Source organism: Lissotriton helveticus, chromosome 3_2 (assembly GCF_964261635.1).
Source record: "Lissotriton helveticus chromosome 3_2, aLisHel1.1, whole genome shotgun sequence".
Lineage (NCBI taxonomy): Eukaryota > Metazoa > Chordata > Amphibia > Caudata > Salamandridae > Lissotriton > Lissotriton helveticus.
Genome location: NC_136062.1, coordinates 486,592,610 through 486,618,912, shown reverse-complemented (window position 1 = coordinate 486,618,912; position 26,303 = coordinate 486,592,610). Strand labels below are relative to the sequence as shown.

Here is a 26,303-nt window from a genome sequence, read left to right as displayed (position 1 = left end):
TGGAGCTGTGCGATGACTCCCTCAGTGGTGTCTGTGCATAGTGTGGCTTATTTACAAGCCCTGTGCGCCACAGAATGTCACTTTTTCTGACGTTCCGGCACCGCAGAGAACAAAGCCATATCTATCCCCTCTGCCTGGCTTTTCATGGCCTCGTAGATGTGGTGTAAGGCAACGCAGCGCAAGTCGCAGCACTGCTTCACACTCCGCAGTGGAGGCGTGCAGTGGATGTTGCGGTGCGTGTTCCCACTTAACACCCATGGATTATGAAACATTCCCAGATTTACAACATAGCATACATCTGGGAGTGCGTCAAAGCCGTGCGCCGCCCCAGGGGTGCTGTGACAATTGTTATGCATTATGCAGCACACATAGAAAGAGAACGCAGCCATTGATTGTTTTCTTGCAGGAAGGTGTTCCTTCCTGCACAAAAACAATAATTCTTACAAAGCAGTGCCAGGGTGCCTGCGTTGGTGCAAGGCAGCGGTTTGTGCGCCAGCGCCGGGGAAGAGACCAGGAATGCACCGTATCTCAGACATACAGCGCATCCCAGCCCTTTTCTTTTGACACAGGGCAGCTCAGCAAAGTGACGTGTAGCGCTGCCCTGCGTCAAAAGGTTGTAATTGAGGCCCTGTGTGTGGAGGGTGTAGAGGAGACCTACGCATGTCTGTAAACGCAAAGGACGTGTGGGAGGAAGGAACTCCGTGGCCTGCGGAGCCATAAGTTTGCCCGTGTGTGGAAGGAGTGAGTGCCACGAAATGGGGTGCGACCCCTACAAACTCTGTCCTTGGCTCTGGTACTTGGATCCCTGCTGTGTGGGGAGTCTCACTCTTGGAGTCTCACCCACTGTAAGCTCTGTTTAAACGGCATTATGAGCCGCAGCCTGGGGTGCTCGCCTTCTAACCGAAGGTCAGCCGCCTCGGACGGCCAGGGTGGGGCATCTGGACAGGCTGCAGGGGACGTGTATGACGAGAGAAAGTGTGCTGCACGTGTGTGGGTTAAGGTGAGCATGGATCATGTCTGTAGTGCTCCACAGCAGGATGACAGGAATCCACTCTGGATCCCCTGTGTGTTTGTGTAACACAGGACAGAGACCCTGCCAGGCAGGACTGTCGATCGCAGACCATCCCTGGGGACCTTTGAAGCGACGGGAATGGGGCGAGCGGTCCAGGCCAGCGGAGGATGTCCTCATCTGGCCGAACCATCAAAACCAATCCCTAAAATCCACCCGCTCAATCTCCGTTCCCAGCATGGCTTCCATAGATCTCAACATCTAAACAGATCACGGGGGGCTGCGCACTACCACGCACTTTATACCCGCACCTAAAAACAACCTGCTGTATCATGATTAGGGCTCCCGGTTTTATGGTATTTTTTTTTTTTGCCATTTCTGTCTGTATTTATCCATATTTCTTTTTGGCTAATTTTATCTGCATTTATCCATATTTATTTTGGGTTTTGTGGAAAAATTAAGCTGAAATGAGTATATTTCCACATTAATTTATAAGTTTAATATGCAGTCGTGCATGAATGTCTGCCAAGTTTCAGTGCTGTGAACACCCACAGAAGATAAATCAATGCACTTATATGAAGGTATGCAAATATCAGTATCAACCTTGTGCATATCTACTGCTGTTAAAGACGCTCTACTACAATTGCTTTATTTTTTAATCATCTTTCTATTAATCCACACATCTATTGGCCTGGCAGTCATGGCAGACAGTATCCACAATTAATCAAAAAGCAACTTAATTTCCGTTTTTATCCACATTTTAAAATAAATACAGACAACAAAATGAATGTTTTCTGTCTGTATTTATCTGTAAAAATCAGTAAAAACAGAAAACACGGAGCCTTAATTATGATAGTTTCCACCCACGGAGTGTATGGGAGATACTCCCATACGGACAGTTTCTGAGAATGCGGCTAAACTGTGGTAACATCACAGATTATAAGGTACAGGCAGAGGCACTATCTCTTAAACTGGGACACAGACACGACCCATAGCCTATCATTTCTAAAGTAAATCAGAGGGCTCGTAACAACAGGGACGCCCGCCTAGTACCACCTGGGAGGAACAAGGAAGGCCCCTGCCATAGCTACGTAACCACTTACAATATATCCACTGACACAGTTAGAAAATAGTAAATAAACATTGGGGCATGTTGAGTGCGAGCACATTGAAGTTAGAGCCACTTTTTTCAAATAAAAGGATGGCAAGCTTCAGAGACTCCCTTGTGCACGCACACACCCACAGATACCCACCCGCCAGCTGCGTTCTATGGGCCAGCATCTCGCGGCTGTTACCCAGGTTAAGAGAGTACAGGCAGGTGGGCGCTCCTTCCGCGTTCTCGCTTCAAATCTCTGGAACTCCATCCCCTTGAATATCAGAAGCATCCAAAACCATTCACTTTTCCGTAAAGCCATTAAAAGTTATCTTTTTCCGGCATAACTGGCCTCTTGTGTGTCACCCAGTCTGCCTATGAAAGTTGCAGTTTAGCGACAGGACGCCCCGTTGCTAGGGCAGCTGTGCGCTTTATGAAGTCCTATGGATTTTATCCTATGGAGGAAAGATAAATGCTACTTACCAGTATGGATCTCTTCTTGGCATGTTGAGCTGCAAAGTTACACACTGTTGCATAGATCGCAATCTAGTGTTGGGCCCGGATGTTTGCACTTGTTTTTGTCCTGAAAAGTTCTTTGGAAGTTACGAGGTAGGTGACTCCTCCTTTGGAGCACATTGCGCATGGGCATCGGCTCCATCCTCAGATTGTTTTTCGCCAGCAGGGAAATGATGGAGCTTTGCAAGAAAAGGCAGGATGCCCATGTAAGCTGAATCTAATTAAGATAATACTGGAACAGATAAGGGTAGCCGGGGAGGCGGATGGCGTGTGTAACTCTGCTGCTCTACATGCCAAGAACAGATGCATACTGGTAAGTAGCATTTTCCGTTCGAGGGATATGAGCTGCAGATTACACACTGTGCATAGATTGTATAGCAGTACCCACTCCTAGCTGCGACCACCAGTTTGAAATAGTGTTTTTAGTACAGCCTGGCCCACAGTAGCTTGTTTTGTTTGCACATCTACACAATAGTGTTTTGTGAATCTGTGCGGTGTAGACCATGTAGCGGCTTTGCATATATCGTCTAGGGGAATGTTCCCTAAAAATGCCACTGAAGCCCCTATTTTTCTTGTAGAGTGGGCTTTAGGAGGAACAGATAAAGTACGTTTAGCTTTGTGGTAGCAAATCTGTATGCATTTGACAATCCATCTAGCTAACCCAGATTTTAATATAGGGTTGCCTTTGTGTGGTGGTGAGAAAGACACAAAAAGTTGTTTGGTCTTACGAAAGGGTTGTGTTCTCTCAATGTAGTATAGCAATACTCTTGACATCTAAAGTGTGAAGAGCTCTTTCTGCTACTGTTTGTGGCTGCGAGAAGAAAACGGGCAGTTCCACAGATTGATTGAGGTGGAAGGGAGAAATTACTTTTGGAAGGAATTTAGGATTAGTACAGAGAACGACCTTATTATGATGCATTTGCAGGAAAGGTTCTTGAATGGTTAGTGCTTGTAGTTCACTAACTCTTCGTAGTGAAGTAATAGCCACTAGGAACGCAACCTTCCATGTTAAGAATTGTAATTCACATTTATGTAAAGGTTCAAAGGGAGGTCCCATTAGCCGTGTGAGAACAATGTTTAAATTCCACACTGGTGAAGGTGGCACTCTGGGAGGAATTATTCGCTTGAGGCCTTCCATAAAGGCTTTAATAGCAGGCACTCTGAACAGAGATAGATGGTGTCTGTTTTGCAGATATGCTGCTATTGCAGCAAGATGCAGTCTAATAGACGTGAAGGCTAAGTTACATCTTTGGGGGTGTAGTAAGTAGCCTATGATGTGTTGAATAGACACATCTAGGGGATTGATGTTGTTGTTGTGACAATATATTACAAAACGCTTCCACTTGGCTGCATAGCATGCGCTAGTGGTTGGACGTCTAGCTTCTTTAATGACGTTCATGCGGTCTGGAGGAAGGTCAAGATATCCAAATTCTAGGACTTAAGGATCCAGATTGCAAGGTTGAGCTGAGCTGGGTCTGGGTGTCTGATCTCTCCATGGTTCTGGGTTAAGAGGCGTGAAGATAAGTACAGTTTTTGATGCGGTACTACAGAAAATTCCAGCAGTGTGGTGTCCCACGGTTGTCTAGCCCACGTTGGAGCAACTAGAATGAGGGTTAGAGAATGCTGCTGTAGTTTGCGGACTACTAGTGGCATGAGTGGGAGAGGCGGAAAAGCGTACGCAAATCTGCCTGACCAGTTCATCCATATCGCATTGCCTTTAGACAGCGAGTGTGAATATCTGGCGGCGAAGGTTGGGCATTTGGCATTTTCGTGGGTGGCAAAGAGGTCTATCTGAGGTTGTTGCCACATCTGAAAGAACAGTTGAAGAACTTGTGGATAAAGTTCCCACTCGTGGATCTGTTGTGTCCGACGGCTCAACAGATCTGCCATGGTGTTCTGTACCCCTGGAACATGTTGGGCTAAGAGGAATATGTTCCGAGGTATAGCCCACCGCCATATGTTCTGTGTTAGCTGAGAGCGACGCAGAGAGTGTGTCCCGCCTTGTTTCTGTATGTAATACATGGCTGTCATGTTGTCCGTGCGGACTAATACAGTCTTGTTTGATATTCGTTTTTGGAATGCTTTTAAGGCTAGGAATATGGCTAGTAAATCCAGGTGATTGATGTGGAGTAACTTTTGTTGCGGCGTCCACCTGCCTTGCATGGTGTGTTGCAGTAGGTGGGCTCCCCAGCCGCAGAGCGATGCGTCTGCTGTCAAGACTATCTGAGGAACTGGCTCGAGGAACGGTCGCCCTTTGGAAAGGTTTTTGGTGTTCCACCACTGCAGAGAACGGTGAGTACGACCGCCCACCAACACTAGATCAGTCGACTGACCTTGAGCCTGGTTCCATTGGCGTGCTAAGTACTCTTGGAGAGGACGCATTAGTAGTCTTGCATGAGGAACTATAAATATGCAAGAGGCCATCATCCCTATGAGTTGCATGAACACTCGAGCTGGAAGGGAGTGTTCCGGTGGAAATTTTGTTAGAAGAGCTTGCATGTTTGCTATTCTGACAGGAGAGGGATAAGGTAGCACTTCTGAGGTGTTTATTGTGGCACAGAGGTATTGTTGTACTTTGGATGGTTGCAGATGGGACTTGGTGTAGTTTACTGTGAACCCCAGGTCGTGGAGTAATTGGATAGTGGCGTGAGTGTGTTGCACACACTGGTTGTATGAGCTGGCTTTTATGAGCCAGTCGTCGAGATATGGGAATACATGGATGGGCTGACTTCGTAAGTGTGCTGCTACTACTGCTAGGCACTTGGTGAACACTCTTGGTGCTGTTGTGACTCCGAATGGGAGTACCTTGAATTGATAGTGCTGACCGTCCACTACAAATCTGAGATATTTCCTGTGAGTGGTGTGAATGGGAAAGTATGCGTCCTTGAGAACTAGAGTAGCAAGGAAGTCGTTTTGTGAAAGGAGAGGAAGGACCTGCTGGAGTGTGACCATGTGGAAGTGGTCCGATTGTATATACAGGTTTAGTGGTCTGAGGTCTAGAATAGGCCTTAGGGCGCCCTCCTTCTTTGGGATAAGAAAGTACAGGGAGTAAACTTGTTGGTGCAGAGGAACTGGTTCTATTGCACTTTTTTGTAAGAGGGATATTTCCTCCTGCTTTAGCAGTAATAGATGCTCTTGTGACATTGGACGCTGTCTGGGTGGTATGTTTTGGGGAGGTAGATGTTAGTTCGAGACAGTGATTGAATTATTTGTCGCACCCACCTGTCTGATGTGATGTTGGTCCAGACAGGAAGGAATTGCTGCAATCTTCCCCCCACTGGAGTGGAATGGTGGAGGAAAGTCATTGGGTAGGACTGGAGGCCGATGGGGAGTTGTTAGTTTTGCCTCTGCCTTTATTATTGTTACCCCTGTAACCCCCTCTTTGGTAGCCCCTAGTGAAGGTGGATTGGCTAGGGGTTTTGTAAGAAGTGGAGGGGCTATCCGAGGAGTAGCCTCTAGTGGTGCCTCTGTAGGATGAGTGACGAAAGGAGCGTCTGGGAGCTTGCGACTGCAAGGCTCCCATAGATTTAGCTGTGTCGGTATCTTTTTCATCTTTTCAAGGGATACATCAACATTAGGGCCAAATAGGTGTTGCTCATCGAATGGTTGATTGAGGATGGAACTCTGGACTTCAGGTTTAAAACCTGAAATACGTAGCCGGGCATGCCTACGCAAAAGGACGCTGGTGTTAATTGCCATTGAAGCTGTATCTGCCGCATCTAGGGCACAACGGATGGAGGTATTAGTGATAGGTTTACCTTCTTGTACGAGTTCATTGGCCCTATTTTTATATTTTATCTGGGAGATGCTGCATTATGGACTCCAGCTCATCATGTGCCCTGTCGTACCTTGCTAACAGCGCTTGAGTATTGTCGATGCGCCATATGTTTGCTGCCTGTGACGCCGTTCGTTCGCCAGAGGCATCCAGGAGTTTAGACTCCTTATCTGGTGGGGGGGCCTCCCCTGATGTTTGGGATTTGACCTTTTTCCGTGCATTGGAGACTACAAGGGACTCTAGAGGTGCAGGGCCCCTAATATAGGCTGGATCTGCAGGGGCAGCTCTGTATTTTTTCTCTATCCGGGGGTTGAGGACTCGAGCCCTGACTGGATCTTTAAATACCTCTGGTACGTGCTTAATGACCCCCTTAAGCATTGGTAGAATTGAAGTGGACCTTTGTGTGATGTCGAAAGTGTCCATTAACAAATCTTCCTCCACAGTTTCTATGTGTAGGTCAACCACATGGTATTGGGCAGCCGTATGGACAAGTAGGTTTAAGCCTATAGTGTCCTCTGGGGGGGGAAGGCATGGAGAGATATATATCATTCTGGGGAACATAAGGGACGTCCGGGGTGTTATAATCATCCCATGGGTTAGGGGAGTGAAGAGGTTTAGGGTTCCCTAATGGATCATCCGCACCTCACCCTGTATCATCAGAATCTGTATCCACATCATCATCATCGCGTCCTACTGGGGTAGGGGATGGCGTAGGAGAGAGATGTGGTGGGGGAGGAGTTGGAGTAGGAGGAGGAGGAGTGGGAGGAGGTGGAGAAGGGATCCTTAATGGAGAGGTTGTAATGTCTCTCTTTTTAGGAGGAGGAGCCGGTGCTGGCGCATCCAGTGGTCTCTTCTTGGAGCTAAGAGCCAATTGTCCAGTTTTAGGATCTTTCACAAGAGTCTTTTGAGTAGGATGTGGTGTAAAAGGTTCTTCTGTAGGAGGCAGATCCTTCGGTGTCGAAGTTCTCGGTTCCAGTGGCTTTTTCGGCACCAACTCAGTAGTTGCTCTAGGTTCTTTTGGCTTAGAACCGTGACCTTTTGCAGTGTACTTGCCCGGCGGAACGTGTGGTTTTTTGAGTTCCGAGGCCTTCTTTGGCTCTGAAGCATGGGAGTCGGGCCCTTAGGTGGCAGTTTTTCACTCGCCTCGGAGTGCTTTTTTGGCATCGATGAGCCGGTGCCAGTCTTCGGTGCCGAGTGCTTGGATGTTGAAGCAGCGGTCGGCGTAGACGAGGAAGAGGAGGGCTTCTTTTTCGGTGTCGGTTGTGTGTCAGCACCGGGAGTAGGCTGACTCGAGCCCAAGTCGCCTGAAGGCTTAGTAGTCTTCTTTGCCGAGCCCGAAGGTGGGGCATGGGAAGCAGTCTCTCGGTGTGCACCTGGGGCCGAAGGCAAGGGTGTGACCGAAGCCTTTTTGGAGGGTGTCGAGGAAGGGTCGGGCCGATGTATGTACTTATGACCCGCTGTGCTGGAGTGATGTCCTCGCCGTCTGAGTCGTCGGCGTCGGAGTAGCTGGCGCTTTCTTCCGCCCGCTGCCATTCTGGTACATTGACGCCTTCTTAAAAGATGTCGTCGGGGATTGAAGCTGACGAGCGAGACCTCTTTCTTCGAGCTCGTCGGTCCCAAATTGTCTTTTTGGAACGGAAGGAGGCACAAGCTGAACAGTTCCTGGCCTCGTGCCCTGGTGAGAGGCAAACGTTGCACACCTCATAGAGATCGGTGTGGGGAAACTTCGACCCACATCGAGTAGACTTCTTAAATGGCGTCCTTTCCAAGAGCTGGAAGATAAGGCCTAGGAAGGCCCAAAGGCCTTCGTCGACGACCGGAATCGAAGACTTCGAAATTGTCGAGACTTGCGTCGAGATGGGAAGCACGTTCGAGACAATACCGTCAGAAACGTGCGAGGGATTGCGCGCCGAAATAAACTTTGTTCCAAACCGGAGCGCAGGAAACACATCCGAGCCCGATGGCGGAAAAAAACAATCTGAGGATAGAGCCGATGCCCATGCGCAATGTGATCTAAAGGAGTCACCTATCTCATGACTTCCAAAGAACTTTTCAGGACAAAAACAAGTGCAAACATCCGAGCCCAACACTAGATGGCGATCTATGCAACAGTGTGTAACCTGCAGCTCATATGCCTCGAACATAGGGTTATCCGTTCAAAGGTAAGTATTCAGCTGTGGGAGTTGGTATTCTGGGGGTAGACTCAGGGGTCCCCCAGGGTCAAAGATGCACTCTTGTTACATCGTCAGCGGCATTAGGGAGGCCGGGTGCTGAGTGCTGAGGCCCAATGTTATCCATTGGGGGATAGGGGGCCTCCGGTTGGTGGTAGCTTACGAGCAGGCCACAAGGTTGTGGGAGCAAAGCCACTGGAGATAAGCTTAGGGCAAATGGGGGTTCAATCCAGCAGAAAAGGTGCACCCTCAGCGGCAATGGGAGGGCTGGGTGCAGAGTGCTGTATTGGTGTTGGGCGCCCTGTAGCTTTCAATTGGGAGTCTCTGGTTTGCAATACACTGCAGTCTCGGGGACAAAGGTTTTCTGGGTACGACCACCACTTGGAGAGGTAAGTTGGGATGTTGGGGGTTGGTTAGGCACCGTTGGTTAGGCCACCCACGGCCGTTGGGCATTTGGTGCAAGGGTGCCTTTTATGGTCAGATCTTCTTACCAGCTCCTGGTCGCAGTTGGTGGGACCTTCTGTAGGAAACAATTGTGGGTTCATACTGCTTCACCTCCTAGCAGGTTTGCCCCTAGGCATCAATGTAGTTCGCCAAGTGTGTGTACTTGTAAAGTCTCTCAAGTGTTTCACCAGGTAGGTGCAGATTGGTGCTGGCCATCTCTAAACATGTGTTTCTGGATTGTTAACCGTCATAAGTAGAGATTAGACAATACGAATGTATGGGGTTGCTGAGCAGGCTGCCAAAATATTCTCGGTTCTCAGTAACTCTCAAGGCGCGCAGGTGCCACTCCACGAGCTCATCAGCTCAAATGGCTCGAGGGAGCCTTTTAGGAAAAAGGGGGTGGTGATGGTGCAATGAGCTAAAAAACAGGTGATGGATTAAAACCATGATCTCTTGACTTGGTAAGAGTATTCTGCATCATTCAGAAACTCTGTCCATCACCACCCCCCTTTTCCAAAATCGATTTTATCCACACTATGTGTGGGAGGGTATACTCAGATGTGAGTCCCTTGCTCATTGCGCCATCAGGATTCAAGCAAGCCGGGCCGACGAAGGCTGTGATGCCAGAAACCGGTCCCCGGAAGCTTGTTTCCTTCCCAGTATAAGAATTGGCTTGGTAGTTTGGTTTGCCCTGTTCCCATCATGCACTGGGACAGGAACAGACTAATTTGCATATAGCCAGGTTCTGAGCTGGGATGGTGCAATGAGCTAAAAAACAGGTGATGGATTAAAACCATGATCTCTTGACTTGGTAAGAGTATTCTGCATCATTCAGAAACTCTGTCCATCACCACCCCCCTTTTCCAAAATCGAGGGAGCCTTTTAAACAGGAAACAAATGTGGGATCACACTGCTTCACTTCCCAGCAGGTTCGCCCCTAGGCATCGTGGTCAATGCAGTTCGCCGAGTGTGTGTACTTGCAAAGTCTCTCGAGTGTTTCACCAGGTAGGTGCAGATTTTTGAAGGCCATCTCTAGACACCAATAGTTTACAATAGTCCATCCGAGAAAGCACTAATGAAAAAACCACTGGTGTCTGAAGATACATAGAAATGAATGGCAGAACTGTTTTTAGTATTTTCAAGAGATAGAAGCAAAAGGAGATCAGCTGATTTGTCTGATCAATGAATGTTAATTTGGTATCAAAGATCACTCCTAGATTTTTTACTTTGGTGACTGGAGTAGGTAGAGGGCCAAGCGTGGAGGGAAAGAGAGAAAAAACGTCTCCCTTCAAAGTGCGAGTGGAGTAGTGTCGACTCTGCTAGGGAAGAGTTAGGTGTTGCTGGTTTGTTTTTCTTTTTATGTCTTCTTATGTTGTCAGCTACATTGTAACTGTATTTAACTCATGTATGGCATTATGTCATACTTAATATGCACTAGCACAGAGCAGTAGCCGAGCACAGAAATATATCCTATAGTATCCATGCTAGATTATTAGATAATATGTGGGTCCAACATATGACGGAGATAGGTACGCAGACTTCTAATAAGTCATGTTTTGTTTTTTCTTTGATTCCACACGCCACCGACTCAGTCACGTTACACTCATCCAAAGAGGTACCTCCAAATATTACTCTGTCCTTATTACATCTTTTACTTTGTAGAATACGAGCGCAGATACAACCTTCACAGGTAAAACAGGGAACATTCATAATAAACACCACGCAGTATGAGAAAGACCTGGCAGATATAATGAACGTCCTAACAGAACACAAAGAATTTGTACTGAAGTAAGATATAATGGCCAAGAAAGGAATTTTGAGGCACCGTACAAGGATAAACGTGGAAAGCCAAAATATTCCTTCAGGGATTTTTAGGAGCATTCCGACCTACACTTACTGTAAGAATTACTCAGCAATATTTTCGAGTAAGTGGATAAATATACGTTCATGGTTATTGGCACCATGGGGTCACATTTGGGAGCATGGCCCTTTCTTTATGGAGAGGAAGCCAGAGTAACAATAGCAAGTGTCAGGCAGTGTGGGATGAGAACATATCTGGATTAACTTGGGTAGAAGCACATACAACTCCTCGAGCAGGAAAACAAAAATTATTTTCTCTTTATGTTTCAGGGGCAATGGAACAGTCCCGGAGGGGAGCAACATCAATTGCAATACCACAACGTATAATTGTGACGTGCACTGGGCACCTCCAGCCTAATGGACCACTACTGGAATTCTGGAGAATGGCTGTACACATGACTTCCTTCAGGTTGGAGTGGTCTCTGCTCTTTGGTTACCGTGCACACCCGCTCACTAGTGATTCCAGGATTGGACATTTCAAAGTTACAATAATATCCCATGAGCCTTCCAACTACCTTGCTGCACCAGGAAGAGAGCTTGAGACTATTTTGTTGCTACAACTTGGATAGATGCCCCGCATGAGCACAGGTTGTTCAATGATGCTCAGTTGTTTTTCGGCACCATCCTTCAGTTCGTTCAAGCAAAAGCGACTGCACGTTGGTTGCAGATAACCGGCTGGGAACTCATGAAGGCGTTCAGCGCCAATAAAATGGCTTCAATGTAGTCAAAGGACAGTTCTGAGCTATGAGAGTAATGCTCAAGCAGTATAGGTATGTCCTGGATTTAATGACAGCCTGGAGGGGAGTATGTGCCAAGATTGAAACTGCCTGCTGTACGTACATCCCAGCCAACGATCATTGCAATGCAACATTAACAGAGACAACACAAACTCTGCATACCTTGCAAAAGAAGATGGTGGGCAAGGGGGTTGCCCCCAAAAAGTGGCTTTCAGGGTGGATTACTTGGATACCATCATGGATGTCATGAATATTTAAGGCCTTGTTGCTTATCCTTGTGGTAATGCTCTGAATGTATAGTGTCTTCCAGTTAGGAATAGGAGGCTGCAAAAGTGTTATCCAGAAGTTGGGAGGGACGTTCACCACTAAATTGGTCAATAAAAGGCAGGTCGTTGAGGAGAACATATGCACATTAATGCAAGTAAAAGGAAAGGTAAGAAAATAGTTGAGGGAATGTAGAAAATGGAGAAGGTCTACCCATGCTAATGCAAGCATCAGCAGAAAGAGCGTAGAAATGTATGTGGTGAAGGAAAAGCATAGGCCCAAGCTGTTTACAATGCCTGGTAGGGTGCAAAAATACCGTGGGGGCCTAGGGGGGAGCAGACACGAGTTTTAGTAGATAGAGAAATATAATTAGTAAACACAGCACAAATGGAAAGTCATAGCACGCACCACAGGAGCGCGGTGCAAGGACACTTCTCTGAGAAAATATGGAGATAAAAGTAAACACACAGGAACAAGATAAGCAGGTGGTTAGGCAGATCAGTGGACGCATAGGGAGGAGAGCATTGCTAGGCTTCTAAGCACGAGACTGTCGAGGACACTGGTACTGCAGGAGGCATGAAAATGTATCAATAACACGTGCACTTGAGTCGCATTCTGTAACGTATGGGGAGATGCTTTACAGAAACTTTTGCTTCTTGCTGAAAATATGAGATAACGATGTACTTGAGCTGATGCTTGATTCAATATGTTAATGGAATGTAGGACATACTGCGGCTTCGAGACTATATAACACGCTGCATGTTATGTTTAGTTTGAGTTCAGTTTCCAGTTCCACGGAGCTGGCTGACCGCCCGCCCGTGTTTGACAAACTCTATACTATATTCCCAACAGAAGTCATGTTGTCTATTTTTCTCCGACAACAATCCCCTTTCAGGGAGGAGGGAGGGTCACATGTGAATCTATGAAAGATATAAAAAACAGAGAACTGCAGTGTACAGGTAAGGAACTTGTTAGTTCACTAGTATTGAATCTTTCATAGATTCCCATGCTTGAATCCGAGTAGCAATAGTTATCCAAAATAAATGAACATAGCTTATGTGGAGGTGGGAAGTACATAATAAAATGATCATTTAATCTAAAAACAGCTCAACTTGTTGAAAAAGATTGTGATGGACTGCTTGCCCCACAGCTTCACCCTTGTGCACTATATTGTCCTGCCAATAATAATAAGTGAATGTATGGCTGTTTTTCCATGTGGCAGCTCGGCAGATGTCTCCCAAATGATACTGCTACAAATAAAGCAGCAGACCGCTGAATGAGCCGTGGTGTTCCCTTTCAAAGGACGTCCACCCTTTTGATGACAAAGCACTGTGGCTGCAGGTACCCACCTTGATACACTGCTTTGTGACAAAGCCCTTCCTTGGTGCCCCATGGCTTGGCAGTTCGGGCTGGACTGTTCCCATGAGGCACAGGGTCAAGACTGATTTGCATATGTCTGGATCCAAACTGGGGTGGTGTGGTGAGCAAAAGAATGATGGATTGAACCCAGATCCTTGTGACTGTGGGTGAATGTTTGTATTGTTCAGTATTCCGTCCATCATTTGTTCCTTTTGCATTTGATGCTTTGAAGGCCATCAACCACATGCTTACGTAGTAGAGCTTCTCCGTCGTAGGGCAGATCTAGAATCTTTGCCTGCACCTCGGGTCTAAAGGAGGTTGCTTTCAACCAACCCTGTCTCCTAAAACTGCTCTCCCTGCCAGTTGTCGGACACCCGTTGTGGCCGCTTCCATAGCCGTGTCTATTATTCCTGCAGCAGTCCTTTCGCCTTCTGGCAGTATTATTTTAGCTTCATTTTTCTTGCTTAAAAAGCATTTCCAGATATTATCGAGACGTCTTCCTTCTCCTTCTGCTGGAGCTGTGCAAGGGGTGTACGGAATCAAAGTGTGCCTTTGAGCAGCCTTCAGAGCTACAGAATCTGGCCTAGGAGGACCTATAAGACAAGCAGGTGCATTGTCAGAGGCTTTATATTTTTCATCCAGACAAGGGACAATAGCAGCCACAGTAGCTAGATGTTTCATTTGTTTTAAGCCCTCCATCCATATGTGGTCAATTATTGGTATTGATTTTGTAGATGTATGTGTTGGCTCTTTAAAATCATAAAGAAGACAGTCTGCTTGCCTCACTGGGATAGGCAAGTCTAATCATTTTGCACCCTTTCCATAGTGCTTAGAATCCACCTATGTCATCCGGTGTTGAGGTCGCCGCTGGTGGTGTTGGCGGCCATGGGCGTTGCAGAGTCTTCGCACTCTGAACCAGGGACGGGTGTCGGATCCTTAGTTACTTCTCCCTCCGGCTCCTCGCCTTCCGAAGAGTGATCATGACTGGTGATGGGAGGTAGGTGTCTCACCCAAGGTAAGTTTCTGAAAAGCACGCCTGGGCTTGTATGTACCCTAGGAGTGTGAGTCGAGGTGGCGTTTGAGGGAGCAGCCGGTGTCTGACATGGTACAGGTTGAGCTGTCGCTTCTGGTCCCTTTTGTGATAATCCTCTGCGTTTGTAACAGCTCTGATACAAGAGCGGTTGGACCCTGTGTTCTTGACAATGCTCGTGCTTCTCACAGGTGCCCTACTCACAATGTTCCTCAAAAGAGTCTATTGATCTCTGCTTTTCATGACATTCTTGGAAAGAAAACTCTCCTTCTTAGTACCATCCGCTTTCATCAGGATCCTGGCGTTTGACATGTGATTGTGTAGGACGGTGATCGGTTCCAAAGAGTGCATCATCGCGGACACTTCAACATCTAGTGAGCATGCAGGAGGCAAAGGAGCCACGTCTTGAGTGTGATCAGGCGCAATTGTATTTGGAATGTCCTTTTCTGTAAGTAACAGACGGTTGATGGTGTCATCGATAGTTGCAAGACAGAGTTTCATGCACACCAGGATTGCTGTAAGAAATCTACTACTCTTACTTCCAATTTCATAACGTTGTGCGTGCAGATCGGGTATCGCTCGAAGATCTTTGAGCGTGAGAAACGACTGAGTGCAGCATTCCCCTTGGGGGACCACCAATTGGAAATATAATTTGGAGTCGTCAATTCTACTGTTTTCAGTCAGAGTTCATGTAGATTAAACAAGATTTAGAACGAATAAATGTAATTCCCTAAATTGGATTGTACCTGTTTCAGACTGATTTAATACGAATTAACGGACACCATGCTGTGCATTGAGGGGACACCCCCCAAGTGGAGTGCTATACTCAGTCATCAATAGTTGCATCACCAAAGATCTCTTTATAGTGGACAATGTACACCTCAGAGTTGTTAAGTCCGTCGTAATGATGTAGTCGTGGTTGAGGCGACAGTCGACGATGTTGTTGTCGTTGTCTGTGATTTTTTGGACGATTTAAACATTGCGCTCCTCGTCTAAGGATCCGTTGACGCTTTCCTAACCTCAAACACTGCCTTATTTAATGAAGGCATTGAAGGATTTGACTTAGCTGAGGTGGACGAAAATTTGTTACTCTCGTGTTTTCTTTTTTCCAGCATAGGGCTTTCGCCCCTACGCCTTTTTCGTGGTCTTTGTTGATCTTAAAAGGCTCGGAGAGGAATTCTCTCTAGAACGTTCCTTTTTTGAGGCGTCATGTGGCGGGGACTGGTTCCATCACCTTCATCTTCTGAGGATAGGTGCGACTTAGACTTCTTCTTCCTGAGCCAGAGAAGGATTCTTACTTCCTTATGCTTAAAAATCTTGGCTGGGAAAGTTCGACAGATGTTACATTCCTTAGATCCGTGCTCAGGATGAAGACAGTAAAGACATTCTATGTGAGGATTCTCAGAATATAGCCGGGGCTTTCCACAAGACCCACACAGTCAAAAAATATTGAGATTGGTGCTATCTTGAGAATATATCTAAAAATCTAAATCCGATCTGAGGTTTTTTGAGAAATCAACCAAAATTATAGAGCAGAATTGAGCGACACTTTCTATCATACGACGAGCAGTTTGAACTTTAAGGTATGCTGGCTCTTGAGGGGATGAGTGCTTAAAGAGCTGCATTCTGATTGGCTGCAGTGTGGTCATTATTAAAATGATGTGAATTGGGTAATAATGTCACTTCTCAAAGCTCTACTTTGTATTGCTTCCTTTTAACTGCTTATTATAATTTCCATTGAACGCCTCCCTCGACAACGAGGAAGATTCAAGCATGTGAATCTATGAAAGAGCCAATACTGGAGGATTTGTTTTCCTGGCATTGAGACCTAGGGGGTTGGTGTTCATCCAGTTTGCTATAGCTGTTGCGCCGTTGATAAACTCCACCTGCACGTTGCCTGGCGCCTCTGACAATCGAACCAGTAAATGAGTGGCAGTGACATACGAAGAGCTGAATTTGCAGGACAGGAAAGAGGCATAAAGTATGAAAAGTGAAGAGCTGTAGGCCGAGCCTTGTGGTAGACTTTTTAGACTCCAATTCAAACGGCGTGAAGGAGGCCATCGGAACACATCCAGCAGAAAGGTGTTGAGTAAGCGCAGAGCGGGAGACCGTGTCAAATGCCGCAGAGAGGTCCAGCAGTACCAGGGCAGCAGTCTTGACCGAATCCAGTAGGATCCAGATGCCACTATTCCGTCAGAATGACTGAAGGTGTTTCTATACCCGCCTAAAGTACTACCAAAGCCTTTGTATTATTGCACGTTTACACACATTTCAAATAAACTACCTTCGATTTTTTTAAGTTGTACCTTGAATATTTACCTTGGTGTCTTGAGTAAGCGCAGCCTCGTTTTGAAGTTGGCACAGACAAGCGAGTAAAACCACGGATTCAGTGAAGTCAACTTTCTACTGAACCCAACTGCATCTCCCTTCCAAGGTCTCCTCAGCCTCTTCCGGCCACAAGTACTTGGTGTCGGCTGGTTAGTAGGTCTCCTGAGTTGCTCAGTGGACCAGGCTGGTTAGTAGGTCTCCTGAGGTACACAGTGGACCAGGCTGGTTAGTAGGTCTCCTGAGTTACAAAATGTACCAGGCTGGTTAGAAGGTCTCCTGAGTTGCACAGTGGACCAGGCTGGTTAGTAGGTCTCCTGAGTTACACAGGGTACCAGGCTGGTTAGTAGGTCTCCTGAGTTACACAGGGTACCAGGCTGGTTAGTAGGTCTCCTGAGTTGCTCAGTGGACCAGGCTGGTTAGTAGGTCTCCTGAGTTACACAGTGGACCAGGCTGGTTAGTAGGTTTCCTGAGTTGCTCAGTGGACCAGGCTGGTTAGTAGGTCTCCTGATTTGCTCAGTGGACCAGGCTGGTTAGTAGGTCTCCTGAGTTACACAGTGGACCAGGCTGGTTAGTAGGTCTCCTGAGTTACACAATGTACAAGGCTGGTTAGTAGGTCTCCTGATTTACACAATGTACAAGGCTGGTTAGTAGGTCTCCTCAGTTACACAATGTACAAGGCTGGTTAGTAGGTCTCCTGAGTTACACAATGTACCAGGCTGGTTAGTAGGTCTCCTGAGTTACAAAATGTACCAGGCTGGTTAGTAGGTCTCCTGAGATGCACAGTGGACCAGGCTGGTTATTAGGTCTCTTGAGTTTACACAGTGGACCGGCTGGTTAGTAGGTCTCCTGAGTTACACAGTGTACCAGGCTGGTTAGTAGGTCTCCTGAGTTACACAATGTACCAGGCTGGTTAGTAGGTATCCTGAGTTACACAGAATGCCAGGCTGGTTAGTAGGTCTCCTGATTTACACAGAGTACCAGGCTGGTTAGTAGGTCTCCTGAGTTACACAGGGTACCAGGCTGGTTAGTAGGTCTCCTGAGTTACACAGTGGACCAGGCTGGTTAGTAGGTCTCCTGAGTTACACAGAGTACCAGGCTGGTTAGTAGGTCTCCTGAGTTGCATATTGGACCAGGCTGGTTAGTAGGTCTCCTGAGGTACACAGAGCACCAGGCTGGTTAGTAGGTCTCCTGAGTTACACAGAGTACCAGGCTGGTTAGTAGGTCTCCTGAGTTGCACATTGGACCAGGCTGGTTAGTAGGTCTCCTGAGTTACACAGAGTGCCAGGCTGGTTAGTAGGTCTCCTGAGTTGCACATTGGACCAGGCTGGTTAGTAGGTCTCCTGAGTTACACAGAGTGCCAGGCTGGTTAGTAGGTCTCCTGAGTTTCACAGTGGACCAGGCTGGTTAGTAGGTCCCCTGAGTTACACAGAGTGCCAGGCTGGTTAGTAGGTCTCCTGAGTTGCACATTGGACCAGGCTGGTTAGTAGGTCTCCTGAGTTACACAGAGTGCCAGGCTGGTTAGTAGGTCTCCTGAGGTGCACATTGGACCAGGCTGGTTAGTAGGTCTCCTGATTTACACAGAGTACCAGGCTGGTTAGTAGGTCTCCTGAGTTACACAGAGTACCAGGCTGGTTAGTAGGTGTCCTGAGTTGCACAGTGGACCAGGCTGGTTAGTAGGTATCCTGAGTTACACAGAGTGCCAGGCGTTCTACTCTAAGCTTCCTGAATTGTACAACAGGTATCAGAGACAGCTGAACATGAGTAAAATGAAGCTTTGTCTGCTCCAGCGCCTCAGACGACGAGGCGCTGCTCCGGACATTTTGCTAATTCGAATTTACAATATTTTTGCTTCTAGTTTATTTTGCCATTAAACGTGTTTTAGACTTCGGAGGAATGGGGGGGCTTCGTGAATGTTTGTCTTCCACACGACAATGGCCCAAAATGGAGGGCGCGGCCTGAAGAAAAAGCCACACGAACCTCATTTTGGGAGAAATATAATAATGAGGAAACCCCTTTTTCAAAAAAATCCACCGATTTTTCGTGAAAAAGTAAATAAGCAACGGGGCGACTGGCACCTCCAAGATTTGAATGAATAACATATATGTAAAGCTTCTTACAGTTCCTAAAGCACTAGTAATTGCAGGAAGAAATATAATAAACAAGCATTGGCATAGCCAATAGGTCTCGCCTTTGGGACCTTATAAGTGTTTATCAATTGTATGGCAATGCTTTTAAGGTATGTGGTAGAGCAATGTAGCTGCTGTGTTCAGTACTGTAAAGTTTGTGTGCAAGCTGTGCTTAGTGTAGTGACATAAGGGCAGTATTTCAAATATAATGAATCCTAGACAACTTGAGGGTCCTGAAAGATATCAGGTACATCAACACATGTATAACAAATGCTACAGTGTACTGAACAAATGACAGCAAATGAAAATAAAATTTAAAAGTATATTATTCATTTATTTTAAAATACAAGACAGTTTTATATTTAACCCACTGTTTTGTTCTTTTAATTAAATGTAGCTTTGATTGTCTATTGTATATGTATTGTATTCACATTATCATATGCCCTATATTATTTTGACATAACTGTTATTTACTGTATTATTGCCACCTCACGTGGTTTTTATCTTTAATGTGTATTCTTGTTTTTTTAAATAAATGAATAATATCATTTTTAAATTTATTTTCATTTGCTGTCATTTGTTCAGTACACTGTAGCATTTGTTATACATGTGTTGATGTACCTGATATCTTTCAGGACCCTCAAGTTGCCTAGGATTCGTTATATTTGAAATATTATTGCCCTGACCTAGGAACTTGTTACTAGTTACAGGGGGTCCCTTTTTCTATTCATATTAAGTGATATAAGGGCAGCGGCATGCTGTGGAATGCAGTGGTGAGTTGTGATATGATGTGTGTTGGTGGGATGTATGTGTCTAGTGTGTTTTGCTGGTGTGTATGTTGGTGGTATGTGTAAGAGACAGCCTGCTTAAGTGTGGCAGGGGCATGGTTCTAGCTGAAGGCCATATCTTCTTAGATCTGTGCACCACACGTAATTCTCCTTATACTGCCAAGTCAGAAATCCAACTAAGGTTCAACCCCCCATTTTACTCCAATGGAACTAGTTCAAAAAGTTGGTTGACAGAACACAACACTGAACCCGATCCAAACCCATATTCCTAGGGCCCGATGTAACAGCTATAGATTGACTGACTAGTACAATGCAAGCATTGCACCAACCAAGTATATATGTGTACACATTAAGACTCTATTTATGTATGACGTGGTGGAAGAGACTGGATGAGGGGGCTAGGGTGGGGCTAAATACGGACAAAGGTATTATTGCATATATGCCATGGAGCCTGTCTTGAATCTGCTTTCTTTCAATATTGCAGGTATTATGCCCCGTTTGGTTGATCCTGGTTGTGGAGTTTTAATAGATTGTTAAAATATATGTTTGCTAGAGGAAACTTGGCAACCACGCCAGTATTTAGGAGTGGATAGACTTCATTTAATTGAGAGGTTCTACATTCGAAAGCAGGACACTGGTCCGGGAGCCTACTCATTTTGATTACGAACACCATTGCATGTAAAATAAGATTAAGGGGCATATTACCAACAAATAGCGATATGTATCGCTAAGTAGGGTTAGCGGCAATATTTTTATCACCGCACATCACCGTTTTTTATCGCTGAGATAACTTGCTATTAGCAAGGTTTATCTCAAAGGCGATAAAAATCAGGCAAAATGCGTGAATATTGCTGAGAATACAGGGATATTCATGCATTAGCGACAAAATGCTCTTAGCCATGTTATCCACCTCCCATTGGATAACATGGCTAAGAACTGGTCTGAGCAGGCGTTGGTTTTTGGCGATAGCGGGAATATTTCCATCGCTACGCCTGCCTAGCTAATAGGCGATAGCGACGTTAGCGACTGTTTCCAGTCGCTAACATCTTGGCACGCCCACTTTGCATGTCATTAACGATAAACATCGCTGACATGCAAAGTGGGCCCCAAACCGCTCGCTATCGCCTAAAAGCTGTCGCTAACATCAGTTAGCGACAGCTTGCTAATAGAGCAATGATATTATCGCCGCTTTGCGTCCGAAAACGGACGCTAAAGCGGCGATAATGTCATTTCGCCAGGCTTGGTAATATGCCCCTAAGTGTATACTTTCCGGACACTTTACCAGTGGGGTTCACAGTGACAATATTTAACGTGTAAAATCGCTCCATGCATAGAAATAAAGATTCTCCGACCTTAGGCATTTTGGAGAATACTCCTGTATCGCTTTCTAGTAGACCACACTGAGAGCTGCTGGTGACGTAAGTGTGACGTACGTACCTCTGGAATGCACACGTTCTCCAACTGAGATAGAGGATCACCTCTGGGAAACTCCTAGCCTGGAGGCAAACACACTTCTACAAGCTGCTAAGAATAATGGCAGTAAATCATGCTGGAAATAACTGTGAGTGAGTTGCAGTTAGCTCATCGGGTATGTGCGCCAGCAGCACCAGCATGAGTGTGTCTCCCATTTCAAAAACAGCAACACGGCAGCCAGGGCCGGTCCTAGGGTTCATGGGGCCCTGGGCAGAATAGGAAAATGCGAGGCCCCTATAATTTGCATACGATTTAACTTAACAGGAAGTGACATCATAGGAAGTCATTTTAATTGGCCATTAATTATATTGATATTGATATTGAAATTGTTTATAGAGTATGCCAATGTGGTACTGCCATCTGCAGCTGTAACAGTAAATGAAGCTAATTGGGCAACATAGTTGAAAAAAGCCAGGTTTTACGTTTGTTTCTAAAACAGATAGAATTGTACTGGGCTTTAAAAATGCAAAGATGTTTTGTTTCAGAGTTTGCAAGGAATGAGATAAAGCTTCTGCCACACCAGGACTATTTGTTTATTTTAGGTGTTTCCACTGTTTCCATGGGGGTTGATCGAAGAGCTCCCCTAGGTGTGTACCATATGAATTTTCTCCAAGGTACTGAGGACCTATGTTGTGAGCAGTATACAGTGCCTTTAAGGCTACATCCTTTCTAATGGGAAACTAGTTTGGCTCCAACAATACATGTGAGAAAGATTTGAACTTTGGAATTCTCATTAAGAGATGAGCTATTGCGTTTTATAAAATGTGCAGTTTATTCAGAGATCACAGATTATATGGCATTGTTGAAGCCTTTTTGCAAGAAGCTACTTACTGAGTTTGGATGCGAGTATAATGGATAAAAATTAATAAAACTTAGAAAATGCATACCTATATTTTACATCTGTATTAAATAGAAATACATTAAATGATTTACAATGTGTTATTGTTCTATTGAATGGGATAAATGAATTTGATAGGCTAACCGGGCCTCCTGGCACTAAGAGAGCTCCAAAGGAGAGTTGCAGACTTTACTAATGTGGAGAAGGACAGTTTTAAGTGTTTTTGCAAAAGATTGGAGTTACACCATAGTTCAAGAGGGAGAAAGTACCAGTCTTGCACATCTAAAAAGGAGAAGGATCTGCCTCCAATTAGGGACCTCTAAATTGTTGGTGGCACAGGAGTTTGATTGGCACAGAGTATAGGATTCTGGAAATAACATAAGGAGTGTTGTACAAAGAGAGAACCTTTTTAATAAAGTGCCTAATGATGAATGGATGGTGCCTTGTAGATGGAAGGTTTCAAACCAAAATCCCAGCAGACAGCCTCCTTCACACACATTTGCACAGAATCACACCTGCAATTTGAATACTGTATTGTTGCACTGTGTTCTCTGCAGAGAGGCCATGTATTGAATGATCATGCATTCTGAACACCTTTTTGATCCCCAGGTAGGCACAGTGAGAAAGGTATACTGCCTTCGGCCTCAAATACAAACCTCTCAATTGTAGCCTGTTATAAACACCTGGATGTAACTCAATACAAAGTGTGCACCATACAAGAGTAATATGCTGTGAAACGAATTACAGAAACACACATCTTGGAAATACCTAAAATTTTTAAGGAATGCAAAATTAAGTGAAGCACGTGAACTACAAACGGGAACTAATTTGTTGCCATGTATTACCCTAACATACGTTGTCAGACTGAGACAGGAAATAGGCCCCCGCACCGAAATAAAAGTGGCCCCCATTAGTGAATTAGGCAGCTAGAAAAATTTCTGTATTTGCAAATTATATCAGTTTTTAATTTGTAAAGAAATGCTGTATACGATTTTGTAAGGTATGGAAGACTGCATATATTTGAGTTTGCTAGAAGCAATGTTTGTTTTAAATTATCATGAACATCAAAAGTTAAAAAAACGGCTCACATGACCATAAAGCAGACCTCTAAACATAAAAAAACAGCCTAAATACTGACCTGACAGATTAGACCGTTGGGCACACACAGCCTGATTTGACTGCCCTATAGGTCAGTCCGACCCTGTAAACGTGTCATACCTCATTGTGCAGACACTAGACCAGTTTTTTAGCAGGTCAGGTTAGTACATGAATATAGGAAAAGATATGGGGCCCGTTTCAATCTCCGTTCTAATTAATTGCTGGGTCTAAGACACGTAAAGCCTTGCTCCAGCCACTTGTTAATGCTGTGTCTGCTCCTTTGCCTGCACCCCTTGTCTCACTGTCATACGGATCATGTCTGGAAAATAGGTGGACAAACAAGTCGATTAATAGGGAAAGACCAGCTGGAGCCAAACCAGGGGTCTGAATTGACCTGAAAAGCCAAAGTATGAGCCGAGAAATCAAAACATTTGGCATGTAAATCAAGCAATAGACCTCATGTAAAAAAAATTACATAAAAAAATTTCAATTTCTTTAACATTTTTTCAATGGGGTACATGAGTGTATATCTCTGCTTAGAATGGCATGTATTATAAGTGCTAGTTTTACACTAATTTACAAATATTCATGAACTCCCTTTGTTCTGCTTATAATGCAATTAGTAAATCAAGAATAACAGACCCGTTTGTTATGCTAAAGAACATATTATACATTGATTAACAGTATCGTCTGTTTAATGATATAAAAGTGAGATTTTGTATCTCACACATCCTGAACTGAATTACTTCAAAGTGCTCTGAAATTTGACAGTCGTTGACCAGGGCGTGCAGAGACACAAAGTGATTAACTGAGGATAACACTATTTGGTCAAGTGGATGATCGGTATTTGAGTGCAGGTTTCCTGATCCCTCACTCACTGTGCAGTTCACCTACTGATATCTCCTCCTGTCTCCCAGATACAGGGCAATTTTTTTTGTCTAATTGTTTCAGGAGTTAAATTAGTAAACAAACTTAATAAAATACATGAATCGTGTTAAATAAATCGGATGCAAAAAGTAATAAAAGATGCATAGGAGAAGGCAGGTCATTTTTTTTAATGTTAATACCGCTACATTCACCTGACGTAGCAAGCATAATGATTTTCAGAACAGCTCAACACATCATTAAAGGCAATTGCAATAGTTAGCAAAATAAAGGGGTCAGCTTATCTCACAGATAGCTCACAATTTAAGAGCTATCTATAGACGAAATGCAAAGCGAACGTGGCAACAGACAAACTCTGTTTTTAACTTTTAGAAACGTGTTAAAGCTGTAATTCTTGTACAGCAGTATCATTTGAGACTTCCTTATTTATTTACATGTCTGATGCTACAGCAACTCAACGAGCTCTCCTGCTGCTCAGCTGCAGGGCCCTTTCTGATGGGCGCTCCTGATGCTACCCTGTGCATTGAGAAATTGGAGACTGAGTGACCGCCCCACTCACACCTATCTGCCCCCCCCCCTTTTCTCACCTCTATGCTTCCTTCCCCAATTTTCCCTCATCCTAGGTGAGCAGTTTTCAAGTGACAGGACGTCATTCTATCCTTTGTTGTGCGCCCTGCAGGGTATCCCGCTTTTCATTCATACAGGGGCAGGGCGCACTTCACACATAATGGCAGTTTAAGGACCTATGAAATCGCTGCCATCATCATGCAGCTGCAGCGATTAGGCCCTGCGAGAGGGGCCAGCAGGGGAAATGGGTAGAACCTTTAAACTCTTAGGGGGCCCTGGCCTCGAAACACGTCTTTAAAAGTGCGAGGCCCCCCTCCTGCGAGCAGACCGGGGGGCCCTGGGCAGCCGCCCATGCTGCCCATGCCTAGCGCCGGCCCTGACGACAGCGGATGCAACAGACATGGTGAGCAGGGCTCAAGTCCTAAACAAGACGCGGTCACACAACAGACCACAACTACCAAGAAAATAAGCTGTTAAAATAAATCACTTTCTACCATCGGGACACGCGGATTGAGACAGCTCACGCGAATATGTACAATAACAAACCCCTCGAACGATAAAAACAGAGGTTTTCTGCCAGCCACCTTCAGTGTAAGAGTTAACAGGCAATGCTGATGGCATGCCCATGCAATGTATACTGCTTAGAAGCTAGCAAAAACACTTCACTTTCAATCAGTTTTAACTGTGGAGTGCCCAAATAAATGCATAAATGTGGCTGCTTTTGGTTCCCTTAACGTACCCTTTCTTCGTCCTTCTCCCGGACCCGGTATGTTAATATGCCAACATGGGCGTCCGCAGAAATGTTTCCGGGGGGGGGGGTGGGAGGGGCAACATTTTAACTTCATCACCTTCCTCCGACATGATTGAGCACAAGTATTAAATACATTTAAAAAAATCTAATAAGACAAAGAGCTTGAATAAACAAAAAAAACATAGGGGGAAGAGAAAACTCTTGTGAGGCGCCACAGCAGATGACCTGGCAACTACAATAAAACAGAGGGGAAAACAAAAAATGACCGGAAAAAACAAAAAATTTCTAAATTGGGTTGATGCGGTTCTAGAGCATGGGTATTCACAAACTTTCACTCGGGAGCCAAATTTACAGTGTGGTTTGTGGCCGAGGGCCGCACCAGTGGGGGCGGGGTCAGTGGGGGAGGGGGCGGGGCTAGAGCAACAAAAAAAAACTATGACCTTGAGGTTAAACACAGACCCCTGCAGCGGACGCCTTCGTCGGCTGAGCCACCAGACCCGGCATACACACACACATCCATCCATCCATCCATCCATCCATCCATCCATCTATATATATATATATATATCCTCTCTCTCCTCTCTCTCTCTCTCTCTCTCTCTCTCTCTGTCTCCCTCCCTCTCCCTCCCTCTCTCTCCTCTCTCTCCTCTCTCTCTCTCTCTCTCTCTCTCTCTCTCTGTCTCCCTCCCTCTCCCTCCCTCTGTCTCCCTCCCTCTCTCTCTCCCTCCCTCTCCGTCTCCCTCTCTGTCTCTCTGTCTGTCGTAGTCTCTGACTCTATCTGTTTGTCACTGTCTCTATCTGTCCCTGTCTGTCCCTGTTTCCCTTCCTCTGTCTCCCTCTCCGTCTCTCTGTCTGCCCCTGTCCCTGTCTCTGCCTCGATCTGTCTCTGTCTGTCTCTATCTCTGTCTATCTGTCTCCCTCCCCTCTCGCTCTCCCTCTCTCTCCCTCTGTCTCCCTCCCTCAGTCTCCCTCTGTCTGTCTCCCTCCCTCTCCCTCCCTCTGTCACCCTCTGTCACCCTCTGTCTCCCTCCCTCTCCCTCCCTCTCTGTCTCCTTCTCCGTCTCCCTCTGTCTCTCTGTCTGTCTTAGCCTCTGCCTCTATCTGTCCCTGTCTCTGCCTCTATCTGTCTGTCCCTGTCTCGATCTGTCCCTGTTTGTCCCTGTTTCCCTCCCTATGTTTCCCTCTCCGTCT

At 45.7% G+C, this 26,303-nt stretch overlaps 1 protein-coding gene across 1 annotated transcript in view; it reads right to left on the bottom strand.

Moving 5' to 3' along the window:
* CSTPP1 (centriolar satellite-associated tubulin polyglutamylase complex regulator 1) overlaps window positions 1-26,303 on the bottom strand; it is a 403,270-nt gene that overhangs the window by 296,666 nt on the left and 80,301 nt on the right. The gene's annotated exons all lie outside the window — the stretch shown is intronic.